Below are 24,679 nucleotides of genomic sequence, written 5' to 3'. Positions count from 1 at the left end.
TCTCTCTGTTAAATTTGTTTGTTTAATCTCGTTACTTCATTTTAATTCCCTCTCAGTAAATGTTACTGAACCCCAACTTTCACCTTTCAGTTTCGCTTCGGCGATTTATTATTTATTCCCACTCAGATGAATTAGTTAGAACCCCTCCCGGGGCTGATGCTAGGATAACCACCACATATGAGTATGAGAAATTCCCGCTCTATATCTCGTAAATATTATATCGTTGCTCACTTAAAATTCTCACAATTTTGCCCATTTTCTAAACCACAAGTGTGGCAAAATTAAGCATTACACACCTAACCCGCACGGGAATTATTTAATTAAACAATCACGGCACCATTGATTGTTACACTAATAAATTAGCATATTTCAGGTTCAGTGCCTGATTTATCATAAAGTCTGAGAGACCCAAGCCTAGCAACCACATTTCAGGGGGTCGCTTGTTACAAAAAAAAAATTTTTTTGGTATGTTTTTACTCAAGAATTGTCAATTAGAATTGAGAGTTAACAAAAATTTTAAATAAATATAAACTCAGCTATACTAATATGTCGTAATTTACTAATGCTAAAAATAATTTAAATTCGTTATAAAGTAAAGGAATAAATAAACATAAAAATTTATTTAAAGTAATGACCAGGGGGAGCTTTTGTAGATCAGGTACTGTTCAGTTACCATCTTAACCATTAAGATTAATATTGAATATGCGAAAATCTGATCATAACATAAGTTATTCAAACTGACGCCTTTTTCGTTTACCCGCTTATTTTCTGTAAATATCAATGAAAAAGAGTTAAGCCGAAGTTTGTTTTGCTGTCAGGTTCCATATTTTAGAAGGAAGTTTTTTTTATGCTTACTATCTGGTTGCATTGCTCACGGCCGATTGCCCTCTCCACAACATGGAAAGGTCATCCGTTTGCCACCTCATGAGGGCGGTCTTTACACAATCAATGACATGCTTCAGCTTAACCCCGCCTTTAAAGCTCATATTACAGTATATGAACGACAGAATAAAAATTTAAAAAAATAACGGTACCATGTTATAAACTTTATAAAGCGTTTAAATTTAATAAGTGATATTAGCGGCTATAATTGAAAATTTCGGAACTGGTTATTGAATATTGATACTGATGTCTTTTGCATTTTCAGAGATCTCAGGGTGCTATGCGATCAATCAACAGCATTTACTTACTACTACCCTTCTTAAAATCTGTACTGAATTAGTTTGAAAATTCCATTAATCGTACGCTCGTAAGCCACGCCCCATTTTCCAAGGCCTCTTAAATTAGTAATTGCATAAAATTATCCCCTAGCGTATGTATCGGAAAGTCATTGGCAGTCTGGTTTCACTGGTGTCGATCGATAAAACTACATAGGAAATTATTCATAACACCACCTACTTTAAATGTAGCAACTAATTTGATACGAACATTTTCGACATAAACGTAGCGACTAATTTTGGACTGGGGAGTATTTTAAGATAGTTCAAACTTATGATTAGCATGCATTTCACTGATCAGTCTTTGCTTTCCACTATCGGACTTTATATTGAAAAATTGTTTCATTTTTATTCATACAGAAACAATACCAAAAAAGTCAATTCACACGGACACCAGGCGAAAAACGGATTCAGATGTCAAGTACTACTCGGTGTTAAACAAAATAATTTTTTAATCATTATTAAACTACCAGTTGAAATCTAAAATTAAATTTTTTATGATTTCAAAACACTGATGCATTCGTATGCTCTGGCTTCTCTTCATCAATCGTGCTAATCTTTCGCCTTTTACTAAAGATTACCGTGGAGAGGAGCATCCTAATGAGCTTAAGCTGATTTTTGGAATCCCACATTGTGGGATTAATATTAAAAAGTAGAAATGAACTCGTTATCAGGGAACTAGCCCTTGATTCCCACATTGGAGCTGAATGAGACTGGATCATTCCATTTATTTCAAAGGTGGGGAAAGTAGAATTTACTGCGCATGCGTCGGAATTTACTTTCATACGTAGTATTTTCAATAATATGTATGGCAAGTATTGTTTGACTTAAAATAGGGGTGTGGTATTTTTCGTAGTATTTTTTTAAAGTGTTGTACTTATGCTTTTTTTTTAAATCAATTTTTACTCCTGTTACCGACAAAGTATGATATCCGGCATTATTTATAATGCCTAAAACTAGCCGGCAAAGTATGAAATGATTTATATTTCACACATTGCCTAGGCATTATATATAATGTCAGATGTTATTTAGGCAAAGTTGAAATAAACGTCCTGATGAGGTTATTATGTGAATGATGTGCATGTTACTGTGAATGACCGAAAACGGTGGTTGTTGACAATCACATAGTCGCTTTGGTGAATGTCCGAAATATTTATTACATCCGATTTGATATTAATTTATTCGTGGATATAATTACATTCATTCGATATTTTAATACTTACTGACGATAGATTAGAAGAAACATCAGTGTAGGGTATACCGGGCAGTGGCCCTTGACCTTAAAAAAAACATCAGTGTAGGGTATACCGGGCAGGGCAATTCTATACTATGATTAATCTTTCCAGATTTTACTTAGATTTTCTTACCTCAACTTCATGAAAATACATACAGAGATATAAAAAATATTTCAGACACTATATGAAATCAGCTACGATTAAAAAAAAATTTAATCAGAGCGTAAAAAATATTATCTTTAAAAGCATCCGATTAATTTAAAACTTATTAGAAATGTATAAGTTAATGTATATATAATTCCAAATTGGTAAATGGCGCCATAGTTTAAATTTTAAAAATCTGCTTGCAGAAAGAATAGGAGCTTATGTGTCTTCTAAGAAAATATTGCAATCGGATTCACTGTATAGTTCCTGCGCCGAAATGATGCGCAGTAAATTCTACTTTCCCCACCTTTGAAATAAATGGAATGATCCAGTCTCATTCAGATCCAATGTGGGAATCAGGGGCTACTCAGGAAAACGGTGTTGGTCGACATTGGCTTCGCTTCGCAAAAAATAAAAAATCGCCCTTAATAAATTTCAAACTTGTTCATACTATTGTTAATTATTTACTAAAATTATTATATATTAAATTTTTCTGCGCAGAGAAACATAGAATAGTAAAAAAAAAGATTACTTTTTTTTTATATTAAGTTTGACAAAGGCAATGGTCAGAAGAAAAAATTAAACTCAGAAAACGCAAGAAAATTTTACTCGATTTTTTCCTTTCTGGATTTTTCAGAATAGATGTAAATACTTTTATTTAAATAATGCAGTTTATTTTCAATATTTTATTTACTGTTAGTTGATTAACTATTTTTTTTTAACGGAATGGATGATATTTTCGAAAGCTCAGTTTGTTTTTATTTGTATTCGTTTTATATTAAGATAGTAAATTTTTTTTCAAACAATGATTAATATATTCTTTTATGTTAAAAGCAAATTTTCGAAGAAAAAAAAAGTTTTCCTCAACTGCAAATTTCTATCATGCAGATCTCAGTAACAAATATAATGAAAAATAGTAACATTTGTAAATTGTAACCTTTTCATCATTATTATTTATTCAAGCAGGGTGCTTCTGACAGCAACCACATTGCTTGCTAACCTCAACGAAACCAAACAAAATTACAAATACCACACGATGATTGGTGCCGATTCGCGGCTCAGACTCCCAGATCCAGAAGAAAGACAGAAGTCCAGAACCAGAAGAAATTTTCAAAAATTACAACTTGCTTTTATAATTTTCAACCACAGTAAAAGAAAGTTAGCATATCTTATATATGGGTCATTCTCACGAAAACTGTCATTTTTCAGTTCATAAAATCCCAAAAAAGTAAAGTGAATAAAAAGCTCTGAAACTTTTTATATTAATAGAAATATGTAACTGCATTATAAAGAAAGTATATATCCTATAAATTATACTTAATATTTAAATTAATTAATTTTTTAGATAATTAATTTATAATTAATTAATTTATAATTAATTAATTTATAATAATTAATTAATTAATTTAATAAATAAATTAATTAATTTAACAAACTAATTTATTAATTTTTTAATTTATTTTTCAAATTAATTAATAAGTAAATTAATTATTTTCACTATTTAAAAAGTGAGGGAATGACACTAATAGTGAGGGAATGATATTTTATTTTAATACATGTTTTTATCTAAGTTACATCTACCTAAAGTTTGAAAATGATAACATACCAAGTATAACTAATATTTATTATAATTTAGTCTTATATATTTAATAGTTTTTACAGGTTTGGGAAATAAAATTGGCTGGCACGATTGAACAAAAAAAATTTAATAATATACTCATCTTGAATCATTCCCTCACTTTAGCGTCATTCCCTCACTTTATACACTAGTGACGGAATGACGAATTCAATAAAATTTTAAAATAACAGTTAGGCCTAATTAATTTCTGAAGTCAATCGCATACAATTATATTCATACAAGAAAGAAACATATAATTATCCACTTTCTCGATGAAGTTGTATTTTATTTTACTCTAAAAAATGACATGAGGGAATGACAAATGTAAAAAATTTTACCTGGTTTGATTCATTCAAATTTAACTTCTGAAGTTTTTATTAAAATATTTTTATTCTAAGAAGATTGCAGGTGATAAGAACATTGTTGTGAGGGAATGACGCGAAACACTGGGGACAAAGTTTAAAATAGTGCTGTGTTAATATTTTTATCAGAAATTAAATTTAAAATTGATTTTCTGAATTCTATATTTCAGTATTCTGAAATAAAAAACACGAATTTGTAAAAAAAAATTTTTTATTCCAGAAACAATTTTTTTCTTTTTTTAAATCAGCAGTGGGGACAAGTGAGGGAATGACAAATTGGCATATTTTAATTACCTAAAATAAATAAAAAATAAAAATTGACAATTTTATTTTTATTCCTTTGTTAGCTTGCATTCTGAAGGACACTTTCCCTGAATTTTTTTTTTCGTAAGCTGTAAAACAAACATAAAATATACTGGGGACATGAAAATGACTGTTTTTGTGAGAATGACCCATATATGGGATAGAGACCAGTGTTGATGGTTTAGTAGTGCTTTGAAATTAATGAGTAACGCCTACTTTCTACTGAAATTTTCTACTTAAAAATCTATGATTATAACATTGTATAAGAGAATTTTTAAAAGCACAGTAAAATAATTATACATATAAAATATATTCTCCCTAAATATGGTTATAAATTTCCGAATAATTCTTTATAAAAAATGAATATTAAAAAATAGGATTTAAGAAGACAATAATCTACCATAATAATTTACAAATAAATAGTTTATTATTTAAAATTGGTTCATTAGTGGAAAAACATTCATCAATTATGCCTTTCATTTTTCAAAAATCAATTACTGTACATATCAAATCATGTTTTATCTTTATTTTTAATTTAAGTCTACAATCAATATTTCTAGTGTTAAGTCAATTTGTCATATTAAATTTCATTGTTTTATTATTTCACAAGCAAACGGCTTAATTTTTTTTATGGTTACCACAATGTATTTGAATGAACTTCAATGTATGTCACAATTAAATATGTGCTAGTTAAAATATAGAAATTTAATTAGTGAAATATGTATCAATTTATGTTATTATTTATTTATGTCAACTTATGTATATATATGTCAAATTATGTTTATATTTATATATATCAACTTAGATTCGATGAATCAGATATTCAAATGTTATATTTACTCAAGCAAAGTGCTTGTTTTTCTATTAGCTACCACATCGACTGCTAAATTCAAAATGTTATTACTATAAATTTTCTGTAAATTTCTAGATGTATGGGATAGGGGCCGCTAAGTGGCCCAGGTGCCCAATTTTTGTAAATAAAGTAAGTAAGTAAGTTGAAAAACACAGAAGAAGTTAATAATTTGCAAACTGAACACCTCATCCCAGAAACAATAAATTCAACCAATAATCAAGAAGTTAGCTGCATCATACAAAAACTGAAAAACAATAAAGCTCCAGGTGAGGACGGGATAAAGAATAAGATGATAAAACTATTACCAAACAACTACATCTGCAAAATCACGCATATTTTTAATGTCTGCCTTGCTCATAATTACTACCCACAAATCTGGAAAAACGCATCAGTCATTCTATTTCTCAAGAAAAATAAGAACCCAAGCTGCCCTGAGAGTTATCGCCCAATCAGTCTACTTAACATACTTGGAAAAATATACGAAAAAATCATCTACAATAGAATAAAACCACTTCTTACAGCCCTCCCCGACGAACAGTATGGATTCCGACAAAAACTAGATACCACCAAACAGTTACTCCGAATAATAGACTATACTGGTAGAGCAATCATAAATAAAGAAACAATAGCCTTCCTCATGATCGACATATCCAAAGCATTTGATAAAGTATGGCACACTGGTACAATATATAAACTCATACAGCTGAATTTTCCACCCGGCATAATCAAACTCCTATCCTGCTATCTTTCTAATAGAACATTTCAAATCACCATCAAAAACAAAAAATCCACAAAGAGAAACATCACAGCCGGAGTACCACAGGGCAGCATTCTGGGACCGATATTATACATATTATACACTTATGATTTTCCTATAAACAAAGCCGATTATAACAGCATAACAGCCTATTACGCAGACGATACCGGTATTATTATTAAATCCAGAAACCCAAATCATGCTCTTCAAAAACTACAAGACCATATAGACGAAATAGAAGACTGGTGCTTAAAATGGAAAACTGCAATAAATGCTGGAAAATCACAAATATTAATTATACAAAAAAGAAGAATTAAAATACTTCCACAACTTCAACCAAAAATGTTCAACATACCAATACCAATAGTTAAAAAAGCAAATTATCTTGGCCTTATAATTAATAGTAAACTCACCTGGAATGATCACATCAAAAGCACAATAGATAAAGCAAATGCAGCAATAATAGCCATACAACCATTAATATATAATCAGAATATGTCACTTAAACTAAAGAAGCTACTATATACAGCAATGATCCGCCCAATACTTACCTATGCCTCACCTGCCTGGACAACGATACCTCAACATCTACTGAAGAAATTAAACCAATGCCAAAACAAGATCCTTAGAAAAATAACCTGTGCAAGATGGTTCATCCGGAATACCAATATACATGCAGACCTCAAAATACCAACTCTATCACAGCATATATACAAGCTAAACGCAGATTTTTTTCGATAAAGCCATAGAATGTAAAACAGCAAATTTTAATGAAATCTTTAAATTTGAAAATTATATCAAAGATAAAAACTACAGACCAATAGCTGCACATTTCACCTCCGACGCCTCATATCATAACTATCAAAACAAATAATTTCATCAACCTTTCTGAAAATAACGTTTCCTCATGCTGATACAATTCTGAACAACTCCAAAATCAAACAAACACAATTTAGAGCAAGCTGCTCAATTTATTTTTGATTACTTTTTAGTTATTCAAGCAAAGAGCTTGAAACATTCATAAAAGCAACTCCATTGCCTGCTTACCTGATTGCTCAACCAAAACTGTTCAAAAATTCCAGATGAATGGGATAGGGGCCGCTTCTCGGCCCAGGTGCCCAATAAAATCTAAACACTAGGACTAGGAGTTGAAAAGCACAATAATTTATTAATAATATTTCTTATAACGCTCGGGTTATCCCGGTACATAAATTGTACAGGTAGACAATTGAGCTATACTTCAACTTCAGGCATTAATCGAATTTCGGTTCGACAAATGTTAATGCGCTTGACGATCTGACAGAGAGAAGAAGACTGCTTAACCCAGTCTTAAGACATAAAAGAAAAATAGCACTCTAAATGCAGGAAAAATTTTAGATTGATTTTATTCTTTTCTGATATTTCAGAATAGATGTAAATACATTTATTTAAACTGTGCTGTTTATTTTGAAAATTTTTTTTTACTGTTAGTTAAATAACTATTTTTTAATCGAAATGGATGAAATTTTCGAATGCTCTGTTTTTCTTTTATTTATTTGTACTCGTTTTATTTTAAGACATCTAATTTTTTTCAAAGAATGAATTTTAGATTGGATAAGAAACTTTCGAATAACGTTTTTCCTCAACACAACTTTGTATCATGCAGATCTTCGTAACAAATATATTGAAAAACAACAACATTTAAAATTTAGGTGCGATCTTTTTCATAGCTCTGTAATTTCAATGAGTTCATGAAATACATTTCACTAAGGCTTTTTAAACTTGATTATACCATGTACACCTGTTTTGAAATAAATATTTTTAGTTCGCGAACATTTATTCATTTTTTTATTTTCCTATTGAAGGTTTGTTTTGTTGTCAATAAACTGTTTAGGAAAGGGAAAAAATATTTTTATTTTATGGAACACTAAGTAGGTGGCTACTTTGAACCAATCTCAAATAATTCTGAAAAACATTTTTGGCTCATTTTTTCTTGCACTAGTTACTGTCATTTAGTTAAATGTTATTGAGTATGAAGGGAAGCTATTTCTTATTCAGTAGAAGTCGAAAATAAAAATGATTTGAGGTTGAAATTCCAATGCATTTTAATTTTTATCCCATCTGTATTATGTACAAATTAAAAGTATTAATAGCTATTATTAATTAGGTGTATGTATAAACAAGACAAAAAACAAGATCTGCAACAGGACTAAACATAAAAATTTTTAGAAATTTAATACATTTTTCTCTCTGAGAAAAATTTTTCCGTAAAGGTTTGAAACAAATATTGTCCATTATGGATCACTTCCGATTATAATAAAATAAGAAATTAGATGTTATTGTGTGATCGGAATTTAGATTTACAGGTATGTGATTCTGATTCAAAAATAACTTTGTAGTTAATATTTAGTTGTGCTAGTATCAACAGATACCAATTAAATATGAGTGCCAAAATAACTGGTTATAACCTAACTTCCAAGTGATGTTTCTCTGTATTATGCATTCACCACAGATGGCAGCACAATAAGTAGCGTTTATAGCTTCTTGTGAATTACGTAAGTACATTGATTTCTATAGCAATTTTCACCAAGAGCATCATAGCCCCGAAACAATAGAACCTACAAATAATGAAGAAATCTGTAACATCATCCGTAATTTAAAAAATAACAAAGCACCAGGTGAAGATGGAATAAAAAATAAAATTATGAAACTGCTACCTCCCAACTATATAGATAAAAACATAGATATTATTAACTGCCTTGTTTTGAATTATTATCCTCAATCCTGGAAAAATGCAACAGTCGTTCTATTTCTAAAGAAAAATAAAAATCGAAGCTGCCCTGAGAGTAACTGACCAATTTGCCTTTTAAACATTTTGGGAAAAATTTACGAAAAGATCATATATAACAGTATCAAGCCACTACTTACAGCCCTCCCCAACGAGCAGTTTGGGTTCCGTCAAAAACTGGACACTACAAAGCAACTACTTTGCGTGAATAATTATACCGGGAGAGCTCTAATCAATAAAGAAACAATAGCATTTTTATGACAGATATTTCAAAGGCATTCAGCAAAGTCTGTCATAGTGGTACAATATTCAAATTAATGCAACTTAATTTTCCATCCTATCTCATCAAATTACTTTCCTGTTATTTCTCAAATAGAGTCTTTCAAAAATCAATTCAAGACTGCAAATCATCAAAAAGAAATATCACAGCTGCGGTACCTCAGGGCAGAATTCTAGGACCGATTCTATATATTTTATACACTTATGATTTTCCAATTAATAGAACAGATTACAATTTTTTTATGCAGACGACACAGGAATAATTATCAAATCAAGAAATCCAAATATAACATTAATAAAATTACAGGAAAAAATGCACGAAATAGAAGACTGGTGCGCTAAATAGTAAATAGCAGTAAAGACAGATAAATCTCGAATCCTAAGTATACAAAAAAAGAAGAATAAAAATATTACCACAGTGGAACCAAAAATGTTTAATATCCAAATACCCATAGTTAAAAAAACAAGCTACCCCGGCCTCATAATAAATAGCAAACTCACCTGGTACGGCCACATGAAAAATATAGCAGATAAAGCAAAATGCAACAACAATAGTGATACAACCACTCATCTACAACCAGAATTAAAACTAAGAAAACTGCACTATACATCGATGATCAGACCAATTTTGACATATTCCTCACCTGCCTGGACAACTATACCAGAGTACTTCATGCAAGAGTTAAACCAATGCCAAAACAAAATACTGAGAGAAATCACCTGTGCCAGATGATTCATCAGAAATGCATATATTCACTAAGACCTCAAAATTCCGATCCTATCACAATATATTCATAAATTAAATGCTGATTTCTTCAACAAGGCCAAAAAATATAATGCAGCTAACTTTAATCAGATATTTAACTTTGAAAACTACAAAAAAGATATAAACTACAGATCAATAGCCGCTCACTTTACATCCGACGCCTCATATCACAATCATCAAAATAAATTAAAGCTTTCGCAAATTTCTTATCACAGATCCACCTATGACGTCAGCTTCAATTGCAATATTGAGAGATCTATTAGGCGTTTCTCCACGTTGACCATCAACCAGCATACAATACTCAAGTCACACATAGTTTAGAACAAGCTGCTCCTTTTCATCATTATTATTTATTCAAGCAGGGTGCTTCTGACAGCAACCACATTGCCTGCTAACCTCAACGAAACCAAACAAAATAACAAATACCACACGATGAATGAGATAGGAGCCGATTCGCGGCTCAGACGCCCAGATCCAGAAGCAAGACAAGAAATTTTAAAAAATTACAACTTGTTTTTATTATTTTCAACCACAGAGAAAGAAAGTCAGCGTATATATATGGGATAGAGACCAGTGTTGATAGTTTAGTAGTGCATTGAAATTTGAAATAAATTGCAGTAAATTAATGAGTAACGCCTACTTTCTACTGAAACTGTAATTTAAAAATCTATGATTATAATATTGTAAAAGAAAATTTTTAAACGCGCAGAAAAATGATTATCCATATAAAATACATTCTCCCTAAATATGGTAATAAATTTCCAAAAAATTCTTTACGAAAAAATGAATATTAAAAAATACGTTTTAAAAAAGACAATAATCTACCATAATATTTTACAAATAAATAGTTTGCAAACAAATAAATAGTTAAATTTCGATTCATTGATCGATTGGCAAAAGAAATCCTATTGGACAATTCTTCTCTTTACTTAACGCTCTGGTCATCCCAGTATATTAATTGTACAGGTTGACAAATGAGCTATATTTCCAGATATTAATCCAACTTCGACAAATGCTAGTTAATAATTATACGTTTGACGATCTGACAGAGAGAAGAAGACTGCTTAGTCCAATCCTGAGAAATTGAAGAAAAATAGCACTCTGAATGCAGGACAAATTTTAGCTTGATTTTCTGATATTTCAGAATAGATGTAAATACGTTTATTCAAATTGTGCTGTTTATTTTCAATATTTTTATTTACTGTTAGTTGAATAACTATTTTTTAATCGAAATTGATAAAATTTTCGAATACTCTGTTTCTTTTTTTTGTACTTGTTTTATTTGAGGACAGTTATCTTTTTTTTTTCTTTTTGAAATAATGATTTTTAAATTAGATAAGAAATTTTGGAATAACGTATTTCCTCAGCTACAATTTTGTATCATGCAGACCTTCGTAACAAATACAATGAAAAACAGTAACATTTTTATATTGAGATGCGATATTTTTCATAGCTCTGTAATTTCAATGAGTATGTAAATAGTCGTGAAAATATATTTGACTGAGGCCTTTTAAAATAGACCGAGCTCAGGGATATGATAACCCTACGTTTCGGACGCGGAGGCAAATGAATGTTCACCCGGATGACTAATGATTTAAATCGGGAACTTCCCCTTCATTTGAGTTACATTAAGGTAGCACATAATGAAAATTCTGGAACTATGAGTCAAGACTCGAATATATTAAACATTTGGAAAAAGAAAAAAATCGTCTTCTTAGAAAAATAAGTATTTAGTGGAATGAGAAGATTCTCATTCCACTAAACTGAGATACTTTCCAACATTCATTCCATTTCAATACATTCCAACTGAGATACTTTCAAACCGCAATGATACGCTCAATTCTGAGAATCCTGATTGCAAGCCTGAGGATAACCCGCTGCTTGATACTGAACCTGCGCCTGAATCATCATCTACTGCGAGAAAGAGTAAGAAGGAACTTAAACCTTTGACTAACCTTAAACCAGTTGAAGAGTGAGACTCGTCATGCATTTATTTTGAATGAATAAACAGTGCTGGTAAAAGTATGTTGCAATGCTTTTACTGCCCAATTGTTAAAATGAAAATGGTGGAAGGTATTAAATTTTATTTGCTGACTTATCAACAAAAAAAAACTAAGAAAAAACAATAATCTTAAAGCTTACTACCAGCTTTTAATTTGGCTGCTTCTCCCGAGACTGGTATTTAAATAAATCCGATTCCAAAGGGTTAGGGCCAGCACTGAATCGACTGACATCATCGATTCCCAGGTAGAGACCTCTCCGATAATTGAGGTGGTCCTCGACAAGGGCTGAGTTTCCTATAGTCGAGACTGCTATCGCGCAGATGTCTCCTAAACCCCAAAAACTTGAAAGTTAATTTCAAAGGGTTAAATGCTGACTTGAAGACTGGGGAACTGGGAGATATTTTGCTTTGGAAAGGATTCGACTTTACAAAATTAGTCTAATTTAGGAGAAGGGTTAGCAAATCTCCCGAAATTCCATCTTACATGAATTTTCCTATTTATCCTACCTATTATCTATTATCCTGTTTATCTTATTTGTCTCTAGGAAAATTAAGAATCTCATCGCAGAATCTACGACCTCAACAGCATCGAGGAGAAGTTCAGGGGAGGCAGAAGGTAGAGGCAGTGTTACCGCTGCCAGCTCTTCGGTCCAGTCTAATAGAACTGCAACGACCAATCATAATGCATGATGGTTGCCCGGGTCCCATCCCTCCTTTACCTGTACTAGGGTCTTAACTGAGCCTGTGTTTTCTGAAATTGCGGCCTACCACACCCAGCTAACTTTTCTGGCTGCAAGTTAATACACACTTGGCAATTGAGAAACTGCTAAATAAAATTTATGAATATGAGGAATGATGCATGGTTTGTAAATTCGAAATAAATGCTCAAAAGTCGCAACTGTAATACAGAAAACATATAAGAGAACACAATGGACGATTACTTTTTAATGTAATTCCCAAAGTATCACATAAATTCACATATTTTGATTTGTTGGTTTAGTTGCATTAAAATTTGATATTAATAGGAGTAAATTCGAGAGTAACGCATACTTTCTACTCAAACTGTAATTTAAAAATCTATAATCACAGTATGGCATGAGAGAATTATTAAACCCATAGAAAATAATTAATCATATAAAATAATTAATCGTATTAAATAAATATCCTTTCGAAATACGGTAATGAACTTCAATAAATCCTATCTACCGCAACATTTTATAAAGAAAGTAAAATAAAAATCAATAAATTAATGCAACACAGCAAAACCCTAAGCAATATCACAAATTCACCCTGGTATTTCAGGAATAAAAATATACGTAATGACACCCGTACGCCTAGCCTTCTTGACTTATACAAAAATAGTTCTCTTAAGTATTTTCTTAAGAGCACTGGACACTTCAACCCCCTTATTTGGTCTTCCTCTTACTACGACCCAGATGACCCTAAGTGTAGGAGACGGCTTAAGGCAATTCTCCATTACTATAATAATCTCCAAGACATCGTTTGAGTCGTATTGCTGATTTTTCAATCCCCCAGACTGGCTCCTCATCTACTCTATCATCATTACCCTTTTCCACCTTCTTGGGTTGGCCCAATCCTTCGCGGAATTACTGCGGCTCATTTTGATTCAATTCACAAATTCAACTACTAACAATGCTAATCACTAACTGCTTATTTGTCAATAATTTTAAATAAAAAATAAATAATGATTTATAATAAATAATTTAATTTTTTTTCATTGTTTTTGTTATTACCTGTCTGTGTTATCCCTGTTCTATCTTTTTTTCCACAATTTTATTTAACTACTAACATTAAGTTTACTAACCCAAATAATTTTAATATCAATGGCCTTTGATTGAGTTTGTAATCATATAATTTACGGAGGTGGCCTTTTTGGCCAGGTACTCCGGTGCACCAATTATTAGTTTCCGCAGTTTCCGAAAAAAAGCACCTTCACCAAACTTGCTAATTGCTTCACATCTCAAGCCAACACTTCCTACAATTTAAATAGTCGCCATTCCAGACGTACAGTTTCAGACGAAGGGGTGAAGTGTCCGCTGTGCGGACAAGGACTCCGTAATCAACTTAAGTTCAAGTATCGTATTGCGTATAAAATTATGTAAAGCATTATTTTTCAGCGCTCACATCGTCCTGGTATAAAATGTACTGATAGTGCTCTGACTTCTCTTCATCAATCGTACTAATCTTTCACCTTTTACTAAAGATTACCGTGGAGAGGAGCATCCTAATGATGTTAAGCTAATTTTTGGAATGCCACATAGTGGGATTAATGCATAAAAGTGATGTGTTTTTGATCAGTAATTCTGGAAACAGATCTAAGGTTAATACTTACAAGATCGTCTTCATTCTTAACGCAGCTGAAGTGGCTCTTAAAAATACGATAATCGGGCTGGATGGAATTTCGCTAATAACTCTAGAAAGGGAGCAGGAGCACCAATTTGGAACGTGAATTTTTTCTACAGTTAAAAATTTCCCCCCAGGGGTTGTTTCTAAATAATCACATCTTGGAAATCCTAGAAACTGGTAACAGTTTTCTTATAAATAAATATATATATATATGTGGAGCTGTTGTTACAATATATTATGGTGTAATATCTCAGCAGATCACATCATCAGACATCACGTAATACTTTAAGATAGTTGCATCATCCTGTTCGTCATTGAGAGGCGCCATCCAGTCCCAAAACTCCCGAATTTATAATTAACTCTTGACTTTACACCACAGAACAATATTTTTCTTATTCACATGCATTCTGGAGACCACTGCGCAATGGCAGCTCTCACGAGTCATGTCAATAACGTTAACTGCTATATCCTCTTTATTTCTAATTTAAATTGTTATGTTTGTTAATGTTTGTTAAATTATCGTCGCTGTCGTTATTTACTCCTATGCTGCACGCACACACACACAGATATATATATAAATATATATATATATATATATAAATATATATATATATATATATATATAATTGAAAATTAAAGAAATATTATATTTCCCGGTCAGTGGTAATTTATAGCATAAATATCCTTATTCGCATTCATCCAAACGGCATTTCAATTTGAAGGCTTTTAAATTCATTAAATTCTAATACTATAAAATTTTTATGCTAATTATTAGCAACAATAATTAATTGCACGCATCTTTTATCATGAATTCTGAAACTTTTATATTATTAACCTATAAATAAAAATATTATAAACTTGAAATGTAAAAAAAAAAAAAATCAGTACGTATCTGCTATGTGTACCATGAAGCCAAGTTCGTAAGCGGGTAGAACAGCACCAAGCTCTGATTTGCACAGGTCACCGGCTACCGATAATACCCATAGGTGTCTGGAATATGACAATATCATGAGTATTATGCAAAGTGGTAATTATTGGATTCGATATTATTGTGAATGTGGCAAAATTTTATTTGAATAACAAAAATATTGACACCAATATCGAAATTATATAAATTGGAAAATTATTGTGATAGATTTTTGACAGTGAGTCACGATATTGTTATTCGTGCTCACTAGTCATAGGTGTTTATATTTGTATGGGTCTCAATTTGAAAAAGCAATCGCCAACAATGCAATCGTCCATATAACCGATTAGTAGAAGATTAAAGGTTGTGAACTAACAGTGGATAGCTGCCCCAAAAGTTCATGAATTTTATATTTTAGTACGCACATTTAAGACTTAGATCAATTAAGTTTCAGCTTTTTCGTCGCAATTTGAAGAAAAGATGCTACAAGAAAGCAATATAGTAGTCTACATATTTTAAGGCAAGCATACGTTCCACTTAACATTTTAATAAATTTACCACGATAGCATACGAACCAATAAGAGACAAAAATTAAATCTATTCTCACTTGAACAATAGGAGTTTAATGTATACATTCGGCAGAAGCAAAATATATCACCCTGAATAACTTTTGTTCAAATGATCGGATTATTACGCACTAAGTGTCAATCCTAATGGCTCTTGGGGGTGACCTTAATTATGCAAATTATTTGGTGCCAACTATTAATTAAGTTACGAAATTGAACACAAAGTACTTTCTCTGAATAAAAATTTTTTGTTGTTGTAATATTTGGAATCCTGACGCTGAAAAGTATTTTTTTCTAAGGAAACACACCTTTTTCCGATTTCTATTCCCTAAATAAAATATCTCACAGAAATGTCAAAAAATGTATATAACAATTGAGAGTAACTGTAATGGAATAAGCTGGACAAAACTCTGAAAAGTAGACTTTTATAATTTAATCACTATAATGGAATGGTTATTATAGCTTTTGAACTGTTTTCAAAAGCTATACTCACTATAATGGTTATTATATTTTCTGAACTGATCTGATTTTATTATATAACGTGTCTACAGAGCTAATACCATGGATATTTGAATATCAATACCCTTCACTGTTAGAAATTAATTAAACAAAAAAATTAACGAAAGACAAAATTAACAAAAAAAAAAAAAAACATCTTAAATGTTTATTAAATCAATCTAGTTTTTAAAATTCTCATGACTAAACTTTCTATACTAGCGGTAACCTTTTACCTGTTGAGAGCATTTTTGCCTTAATAAAATATTGCGTGAGGGCTGTACTTATGTCAGATTTGGAACTCTTTGTAAAAGGGGTGAAAACTGCATTTTTGCTTTCGTGTAAAATTATATTCTTCACACATTAAACTAACAACATTGGTGCCTATGGTACGAAACTACCAACAAATTTCATGCAATGACTGAGGTTTGGAAGTTTTTACATATTAAAGTCGTTCTAAAATGAGAATACATAAAGAGACATGGTTAAAAAGTTAACATAAGAAATCAAATAAAAATTTTTGTTTCAAATGTATTTTTGTTAAAATTGACAAAATTGCTTTCTAAAAAATATAGAGGGAAGGAACAATTTTATTCCAGAAATAGAGAAATTTAAAATTTGTTCGGAATTTTTTTAATGTTAAATAAATGCAAAAATGTATGTATAATTTAATGGTAAAAGCTGAAATCTACTATAATGAATAAAATATTTTTAATTACGTTTGAGTTATTACGAGGAGCCATTACAAATGCTCCATACTACGTTAGGACTCAAACTTAAACTCTTTCAGTATATTGCCTCATTTAAATCCCAATTTTTTTAGTAAAGCATAAAAATGAGACGAGGCAAAATTTAATGATATCTTCAGCAAAGAATTTTAACAGAAAATATCATGCACAGCACGTTGGCAGCCTTTTTCTTATCGGATGGTATACTATGATGCACCTGTATTACAACTATTATTATTACTTTTTATTTCAATCTTTATGCCCACCATGACTAGACATGTCATTATTTTATCTCTTTCAGTCATATCAGATCCGATGAATCAGTGCAAGTCCATCGAGGTACTCAACCAGAACTATTCAAAGTCGAAGTAGAGCCTGGCCACTACTTATCTTTAAAAAGATCTGAGGTGTCCGCTGCTGCTATTTCATATAACCACATATCTATTCTGACAAAGAAGTAGGCGTTACTATTTAAACCGAATCTAATTAAAAGGAACGCCCACTATTTAATGTAAAATTTATAATCGTAATAGAATAGCGGGTGGAGGAAAAAAAAACTATTATTCTCATAATATTTTAAAGATGTAAAAATTAGATGACAGTATAAGGTGTAAAATTTGGACAGTATAAAAGTGTTAGCGTCAGAAGAACACTAGATTATTTGCGGCTTTTGACAAGAAAGATTGATAAGCAAGATTGTTTTATTAATGAATTTCGGACAAATAGCAATAATGTGAAACTGTGGGAGTGCTAATGATCTTTTTGTTGCTTAATGAGTAAATCTAATAGTCTGTCCATAGAAGTATTCATAATATATGTAAACCCATGTGAAATACAAAACAAAATCCATAAAAGCTTATACGTACTATTTCAACAGTACCAGTTACTATCTTAAAACAAAAATGAGTAATAATTAAATTTTCTTATGATTTGAAATTTTAGGGAATCCAGTTTATTAGACGAAAATTCATGTAAGATAACTCTTTAAGGAAAGGGTTATCGATGAAAAAAATGAAACGAACTCACAAAGTGAAGCGGCTATATATTTTATTAAGCAAATATCTGTCTTTACTGTGGTTTGTAATATTTTTTAAATGAGTGTGAATATAAAAAGATTTTTTATCTAATTAATTTTGTACTACGTTACATCCATGTCTGTATTATCTTTTTAGTGTTCCGTTTCGGTGAAAAAGACTATTATACTTTCGCTTTCCATATAATTGCGTTGATTATAACTTAGGAAAGCAGTTAGTTTGTAGGTTATAATACTCAAGTAATTTATTATGAACGAAAATAGAAAAACATTTTTGTTAGAGAGTGAATAAATGGAGAATAATGATAGAAGCATTTATTTTTTTAGGGGAAAAAAAAAAGACAGCCCTTTTCAATACATTTTTACGTGCAAAATAATATAAAAAAAATTCTTAAGACAAACTTTGTATTTTTTTACGAATCATTAAATAATTTAGAGAGCTTAGGGAATTTTTGAAAAAAAAAAAAAAAATTCTGAGCTTAATATTCAATAATATGATGTATTATTTTTAAAGAAACACAAATTTGAAGATATACATTGTATTCTGTATTTCTGAGAATATAATCAACATTTATTAGAAGAGGAAGAAAATGAAAAAAATAGAAAAAGATTAGAGAAAGAAATGAAAAAAAAATTAAACATTTCTAATTCGACAAAAGTTATAATTTGACAATATTAGTAAAATGTGTAACGTGGTAGTACAGTGGGGGAAAAAAAAAGATATAAGTTTGAGTAACTTTTGTTCTAATGATCGGATTTTCATGCACTAAGTGCCAATCTTAATGGTTTCTGGGGGTAACCTCGCATATGCTAATTGCTTTGTACTAACTGTTAATTAAGTTACCAAATCAAACACAAAAACGTACTTTCTCTGATTAAATAATTTTTTTTTACATGTTTGGATTCTTAATCCTCAAAATATAAGGGGTAGCCGCAATCTGAGAAATGTGGCTCTCATATCTTGGTCAGGAGAGCAATTCAAAGTTCTGACCCCTTAATGTTAATTTCACATTTAACATTTTTAGTCATATTTTTAAAACTGGTAAAGAAATTCAAAAAAAAAAAGAAAAAAAAAGAAAGAAAGAAAAAAAGAATAATAATAAAAAAAAAACTGCCCCTCACCCAAAGATAATTTCATGCAGGAAATTATTTTTAATAATTGTTTATTGCTTTTTTTTATCATTCAATTTAATTGAAGATGATAAACTGTTGATTCTGAGGTATGGATATTTTTACACCATATTAATCTATATATTTTTCTATCGAAAAATCTAGTTTCACCTGTTTTTATTTAGTAGAAGCTGAGAAAAATTAAAATTAATTATTTTTTAAAAATATAATTTGGAAACAGTGAAGAAATATTTAAATGGGGCGGTTGATTTAGCGCGCGTATCGTAAAATTTCATTCATATTTTTTTCACTAATAACCGATTGCGGCCGGGATAGCCCGGTCGGTAGGGCGCTGGGCCCATATCCAAGAGGTCGTGGGTTCGATCCTCGCCGGCCGAAGACTCCCCATGTAGTAAATGGTGACTGATGCACGTTAAATCTGTCGAGTCTCAAAGTCCTCCATGTTCCCACAACAAATCAATACCTCTGGGGGTACTGATCCAGGAGTTTCCTTGTCTTCTGGATTGGTTCAAAATTACAAGGCTACGGAGTTGAACGTAAGTAGTCGTAAACCCATGAAATTGGGTCGGCTGTTCAACGACGGTTATAAAATAAAATAACCGATTGCTAATCTTCTTTTCTTTATTTTTCTTTAATTATAAAATACGATGTTTCTTTTTAAGTCGTCTAAAAATTTATTCGTAATTTAGGAAAGAAATTTGATTAAAACATTTTATTCAACGAATGCCCAGTTTTATAAAAGCATGCTTCTGATAGAATATGATTATACATCAGATTGCGATCAGATTTAATGTGATCATATTCTATTTTTTAGTTTGTTACGTCAATAATTGATACAATGTCAATAATATACATACGTATGCATAGATTTGGAATAATATATTTATCAATTTCTTCTATATATATTTTATAATTATTAATACGAATACGTCAAAATTTTTAAGCATCTTAAAATTTTCCAGCATGCTATATATCGTCTTAATCTTGAAATAAATTTTTTAATCATCTGTTCTTGCTTCGCAGAATTATTTTACCAACTATTTAATTTAATTTAATAATTTTTGAAAATCTAAATCTTTATGCTACCACGTATATTAATTTTTTTTAATTAATATACTAAACAATTTTTCTAGTTCTTAAATTTAGGTTTTCGTTTAAATTAAAGTTCCTTTTTAAATTATTGTCAAGTTTCGATTAAAATAGTACCTACCTGCTAGCTAAGAATAAAATCTTGTTCAGAAATTAAAAACATTCTGCTGCTTAAAATTATTTGATGCAAAACAACTAACTATTTACTAAGCATATTATTTTTTCAAAAAATAAAGATAAATTATTGATTTTATATTCTTGCGATTTCAGTATAGATTTTTTAAAATATTGCTGATGTTTTATTAGTCACTGCAAAGTGTACCGAACAGTAAAAGCTGTCGAATATGTAACCAAAATTTTTAAGCGTCTTAACCCTTTTGAAGGCCGTGGTAAGTATACTTACCACCACGTTTTACCACTTTTAATTTAGGTTTCCATTTTCGAATAACTTCCGCTTTCTTGAAGTGAGTTTGAATAAAATTGAAAACCATTTGTCACTTTTAAAAAACGTATGAAAGTTATAAAATACATAATTCCTTTTGAAGTTTGTAGCATTTAAGAAATTTATTTTATAAATAAAGAAAAATAAAGGTCAGTAAGTTTCTAATAGGTCATGTTAAATATATTTACCACCAAAAAAAAATGGCATTTTTATAAACTAAATGAGTTTTTTTTTTAATATCAATTACTGTTCTTAAAACAATTTCAATTCCAAAAATATTTTAATTTACCTTTACTAGAAATAAAGGGCCCGTTAAAGGGTAAAAATATGTCAGTATCTTAACTCCTTGGGGACGGTTGATTCTGAAAAGTATTCGTACAAGATCAGAATCAGGTTGTAATTAAATAAAAAACGGTAACTTAAATGTAGTCGTTGCTAATGTGACAGACTTACTTTGCTTTTACTTTAATTATTGTTAGTTTAACCCTTTCGCGCCGACTGTCACAAATACGTGACAGCATGAAACCGTATCAATCAGGGTAAAAAGATAAAACTGGTAATCAAAGTATTTCTTTAGCAGTTCATTTGTGGGAGGAGTTATAATTGTTTGATTTTTTTAATTCACCATTACTTTGTTCAAAATAAAACTATTTAGTTATACTTTGAATTAACATTGATTATATATATGATTAAACTAACAATAATTAAAGTAAAAGCAAAGTAAGTCTATTAAATTAGCAACGACTACATTTAAGTTACCGTTTTTTATTTAATTACAACTTGATTCTGATTTTGTACAAAAGCTTTTCTGAATCACCCGTCCCCAAGGGGTTAATCATATATATAATCAATCTTAATTCAAAGTATAACTAAAGAGTTTTATTTTGAATAAAGTAATGGTGAATTAAATAAATCAAGCAACTATAACTCCGCCCACAAATAAACTGCTAAAGAATTACTTTGATTACCAGTTTTATCTTTTTACCCTGATTGATACGGTTTTATTCTGTCATGTATTTGTGACAGTCGGCGCAAATATTTAACTACCCGGTCTCGTGTGATTCACAGAACAATTCAACTAATTATTTCATTATATTTTTTACTCTTTTTTTTATACTACAAGACTAGACATGTCGTTTTGCGAAGTGTCTGCCCGTGAAGCGGTCATCTGACTTCTTCATCTCTCCATTTTGGCTTAGAGACTTAGGACGTTAGGCTTAGGAAGTGATTGGGCAATTGACGACTAGAGATGCTTTCGCGTCACTTATTAATTACAAATCTGCAATCAGTCTCTGTCGACAAGCCACTAACTCCATTCTCAAAAACTCAGTCATCGTAACTACTAGATAAAGTACTAAGTAGGATGACTGAGCGCTAAATTATATCAGTGTAAGATGAGTATACAAGTTGATGCGAAACGGAAAACTCAAAATATATGTTTTATTTTAATTACTGGTAAGATTGTGTTCACGAACATGTATTTTTTATACAGACAACTACACTCTGCGACAAATTTATAGCGCCTATGCGAATTTTTGATCTTACCTAATTCAGGTAGGGGATTTTATAACAAACGGTGGGCAAGTTAACTTTTTTACATAAGTTTAACGAAATATAAATGTATAAGTTTCTAAACCTTTTTCAAACAAGGACAATTAAAGCACTTGACCCAAGCAAAAGTAATTGTTACAGACGATGGCAATTCTATTTTAAAAAGACAATAGGACTGTGTAATTTTCACGCATACTGTTTATACCAGGGAGGAAAAAAATTATGTTTAGAGGGATTAATTTACAGAATAAAATATGTCTGAAAATAATATAAAAATAAATTCTTCTTCTTTTGAGATTACTGAAATATCTTTAGAGATAGTGCCTTTTGATGAAACAAAGTCTTTTTAGTAACAACAGCAAAGGATTTGTGCTAGGTACTTAATATAAAAAATTATCAGAAGATGTTTTCTTTTTTTCATTTGCTGGTTGGTACACATGTTTTCTTCTGTATACTCATGTTTTCTTTCTACATAATTACACTCGGAATGGAATGTTTTACAAGTGCTTCAATCTTACAAGTACTTGACCTTACATATTTCGTTTGTGAGGTTAGCAAATTTAACGTTAATTTCGTTTGGATAAATACAGATGTATATCAAAATGATTTTTAGTTTATATTTTTGACTGAATATTTAAAAACATATGACGTTAAATTATCGCGTCTTAAATTGAGATATATTATCGCCTTCTTCCTTACCCACCCTACGTATTGCGAAATTGGAGACACTTAGTATTCATTCGAATGAATTAAAAAAAAAGTCCTGGTTTGGAATTGAATATGATATGGTGCGCCACTTAACAAGTGGTTCATATTTGAAAGAAAAAAAAACTGCATTTTTTTTTTTATACTTAAATGGTTTAAAAATATTAAGACATCACATAAGAAACTATCTATTTATTTCTCCACTAAGCAAAATATTGCGAACAATGAAAAGATAATTAGGATTGTTTAAATATATTTTTCAAGCAACTGATGTTATGTTCGGATCATGATTAAAATAAAAAGTTAAAATTTTTTTGAAATTAACACTGTTGAATGATTTAACTTGACAACATTTTCACTTCTTAGAGTTAATACATTTTTATAGAAACACTTTTTTTTACAATGATCTACTATTCTCAGAGATGCCAACTTGCTCGACTTTCGAAAAATACGTTTTCTACGAGATTTACGTTATTCTTAGTTTAGAATTTTTCATTTCAAGTACTTTTTCCACAAAAATCATATCAAAAATGCAAAGCATCATATGAAATGCAACTTTACTGTATTTATTTCGCGGTTACTCAAGGGTGGGCGTAATTATTCTTAAATTTTTTCTATTCAATGTACTACCAATTTCTTAAAACATTCGCAGAAAGAGAAGCAGTTTGCATCCGTGGTTGTTTATTGAGAAAATATTGGATATTTTATGAGTGACAATATAACATATTCCCATGTAACAATTAAAATTAAAAACCTTTGACCTTTACATATTACATTGCATTATCATTATTAACACCGACTGCCACTCCGTGCATGATAAGCTTTTTGTAGGAAAACAGCTCTTGTGAAGTAATATCAAAATATATAATAAGGCTAATATTAAAAACAATAGTAAATATAATTTAGCCGCGATATTACCAAGGAATCCTTTGATAACAATACGTCCAAGTTCGGTGATAAATAAACTGGGCGGATCTTAAACGTATGCGATTCCAGGATTGGTTGGTGGACTTCCTCCTCACCTACAGCCAGCATACTAAAGTTTTTGAGTGAGCTGCTTCTTATTATTTCGTATTTTATTTTCTTCGAGCAAAGTGCTTGAACTAATTATCCAGCAACCACACGGACAGCTAACCTCACAGTGTTAAAACAAATTCAAGTCCCCAAAGCACTACTTTGACTTTGGATATATATATATATATATATATATATATATATATATATATAATTAAATCAATGAATAAGTTGCTTAAAAGAAATACTATGAAAATTCTCAAAGTCGATTAAAATGTGTTTACGTAAAACTGAAAGTTTAATGCAACTAGAAATACTTACAGTTTCTTATTTTTAGTATCTGTAGGC

General features: G+C 30.5%; 2 non-coding genes across 2 annotated transcripts; both read left to right on the top strand.

Annotated features, from left to right (window-relative positions):
- Positions 1-1,741: 1,741 nt before the first annotated feature.
- On the top strand, positions 1,742-1,857 carry LOC122269660 (U5 spliceosomal RNA). Its single transcript, XR_006225311.2, has one exon. It is a non-coding gene; the product is annotated as a U5 spliceosomal RNA (small nuclear RNA).
- A 12,618-nt stretch (positions 1,858-14,475) lies between these two features.
- LOC122269661 (U5 spliceosomal RNA) lies at positions 14,476-14,591 on the top strand. Its single transcript, XR_006225312.2, has one exon. It is a non-coding gene; the product is annotated as a U5 spliceosomal RNA (small nuclear RNA).
- Positions 14,592-24,679: the final 10,088 nt, after the last annotated feature.

The sequence above is a fragment of the Parasteatoda tepidariorum genome, chromosome 3 (assembly GCF_982258835.1).
Source record: "Parasteatoda tepidariorum strain Cologne lab strain chromosome 3, Ptep-v5.0, whole genome shotgun sequence".
Lineage (NCBI taxonomy): Eukaryota > Metazoa > Arthropoda > Arachnida > Araneae > Theridiidae > Parasteatoda > Parasteatoda tepidariorum.
This window is presented reverse-complemented; position numbering and strand designations above follow the sequence as displayed.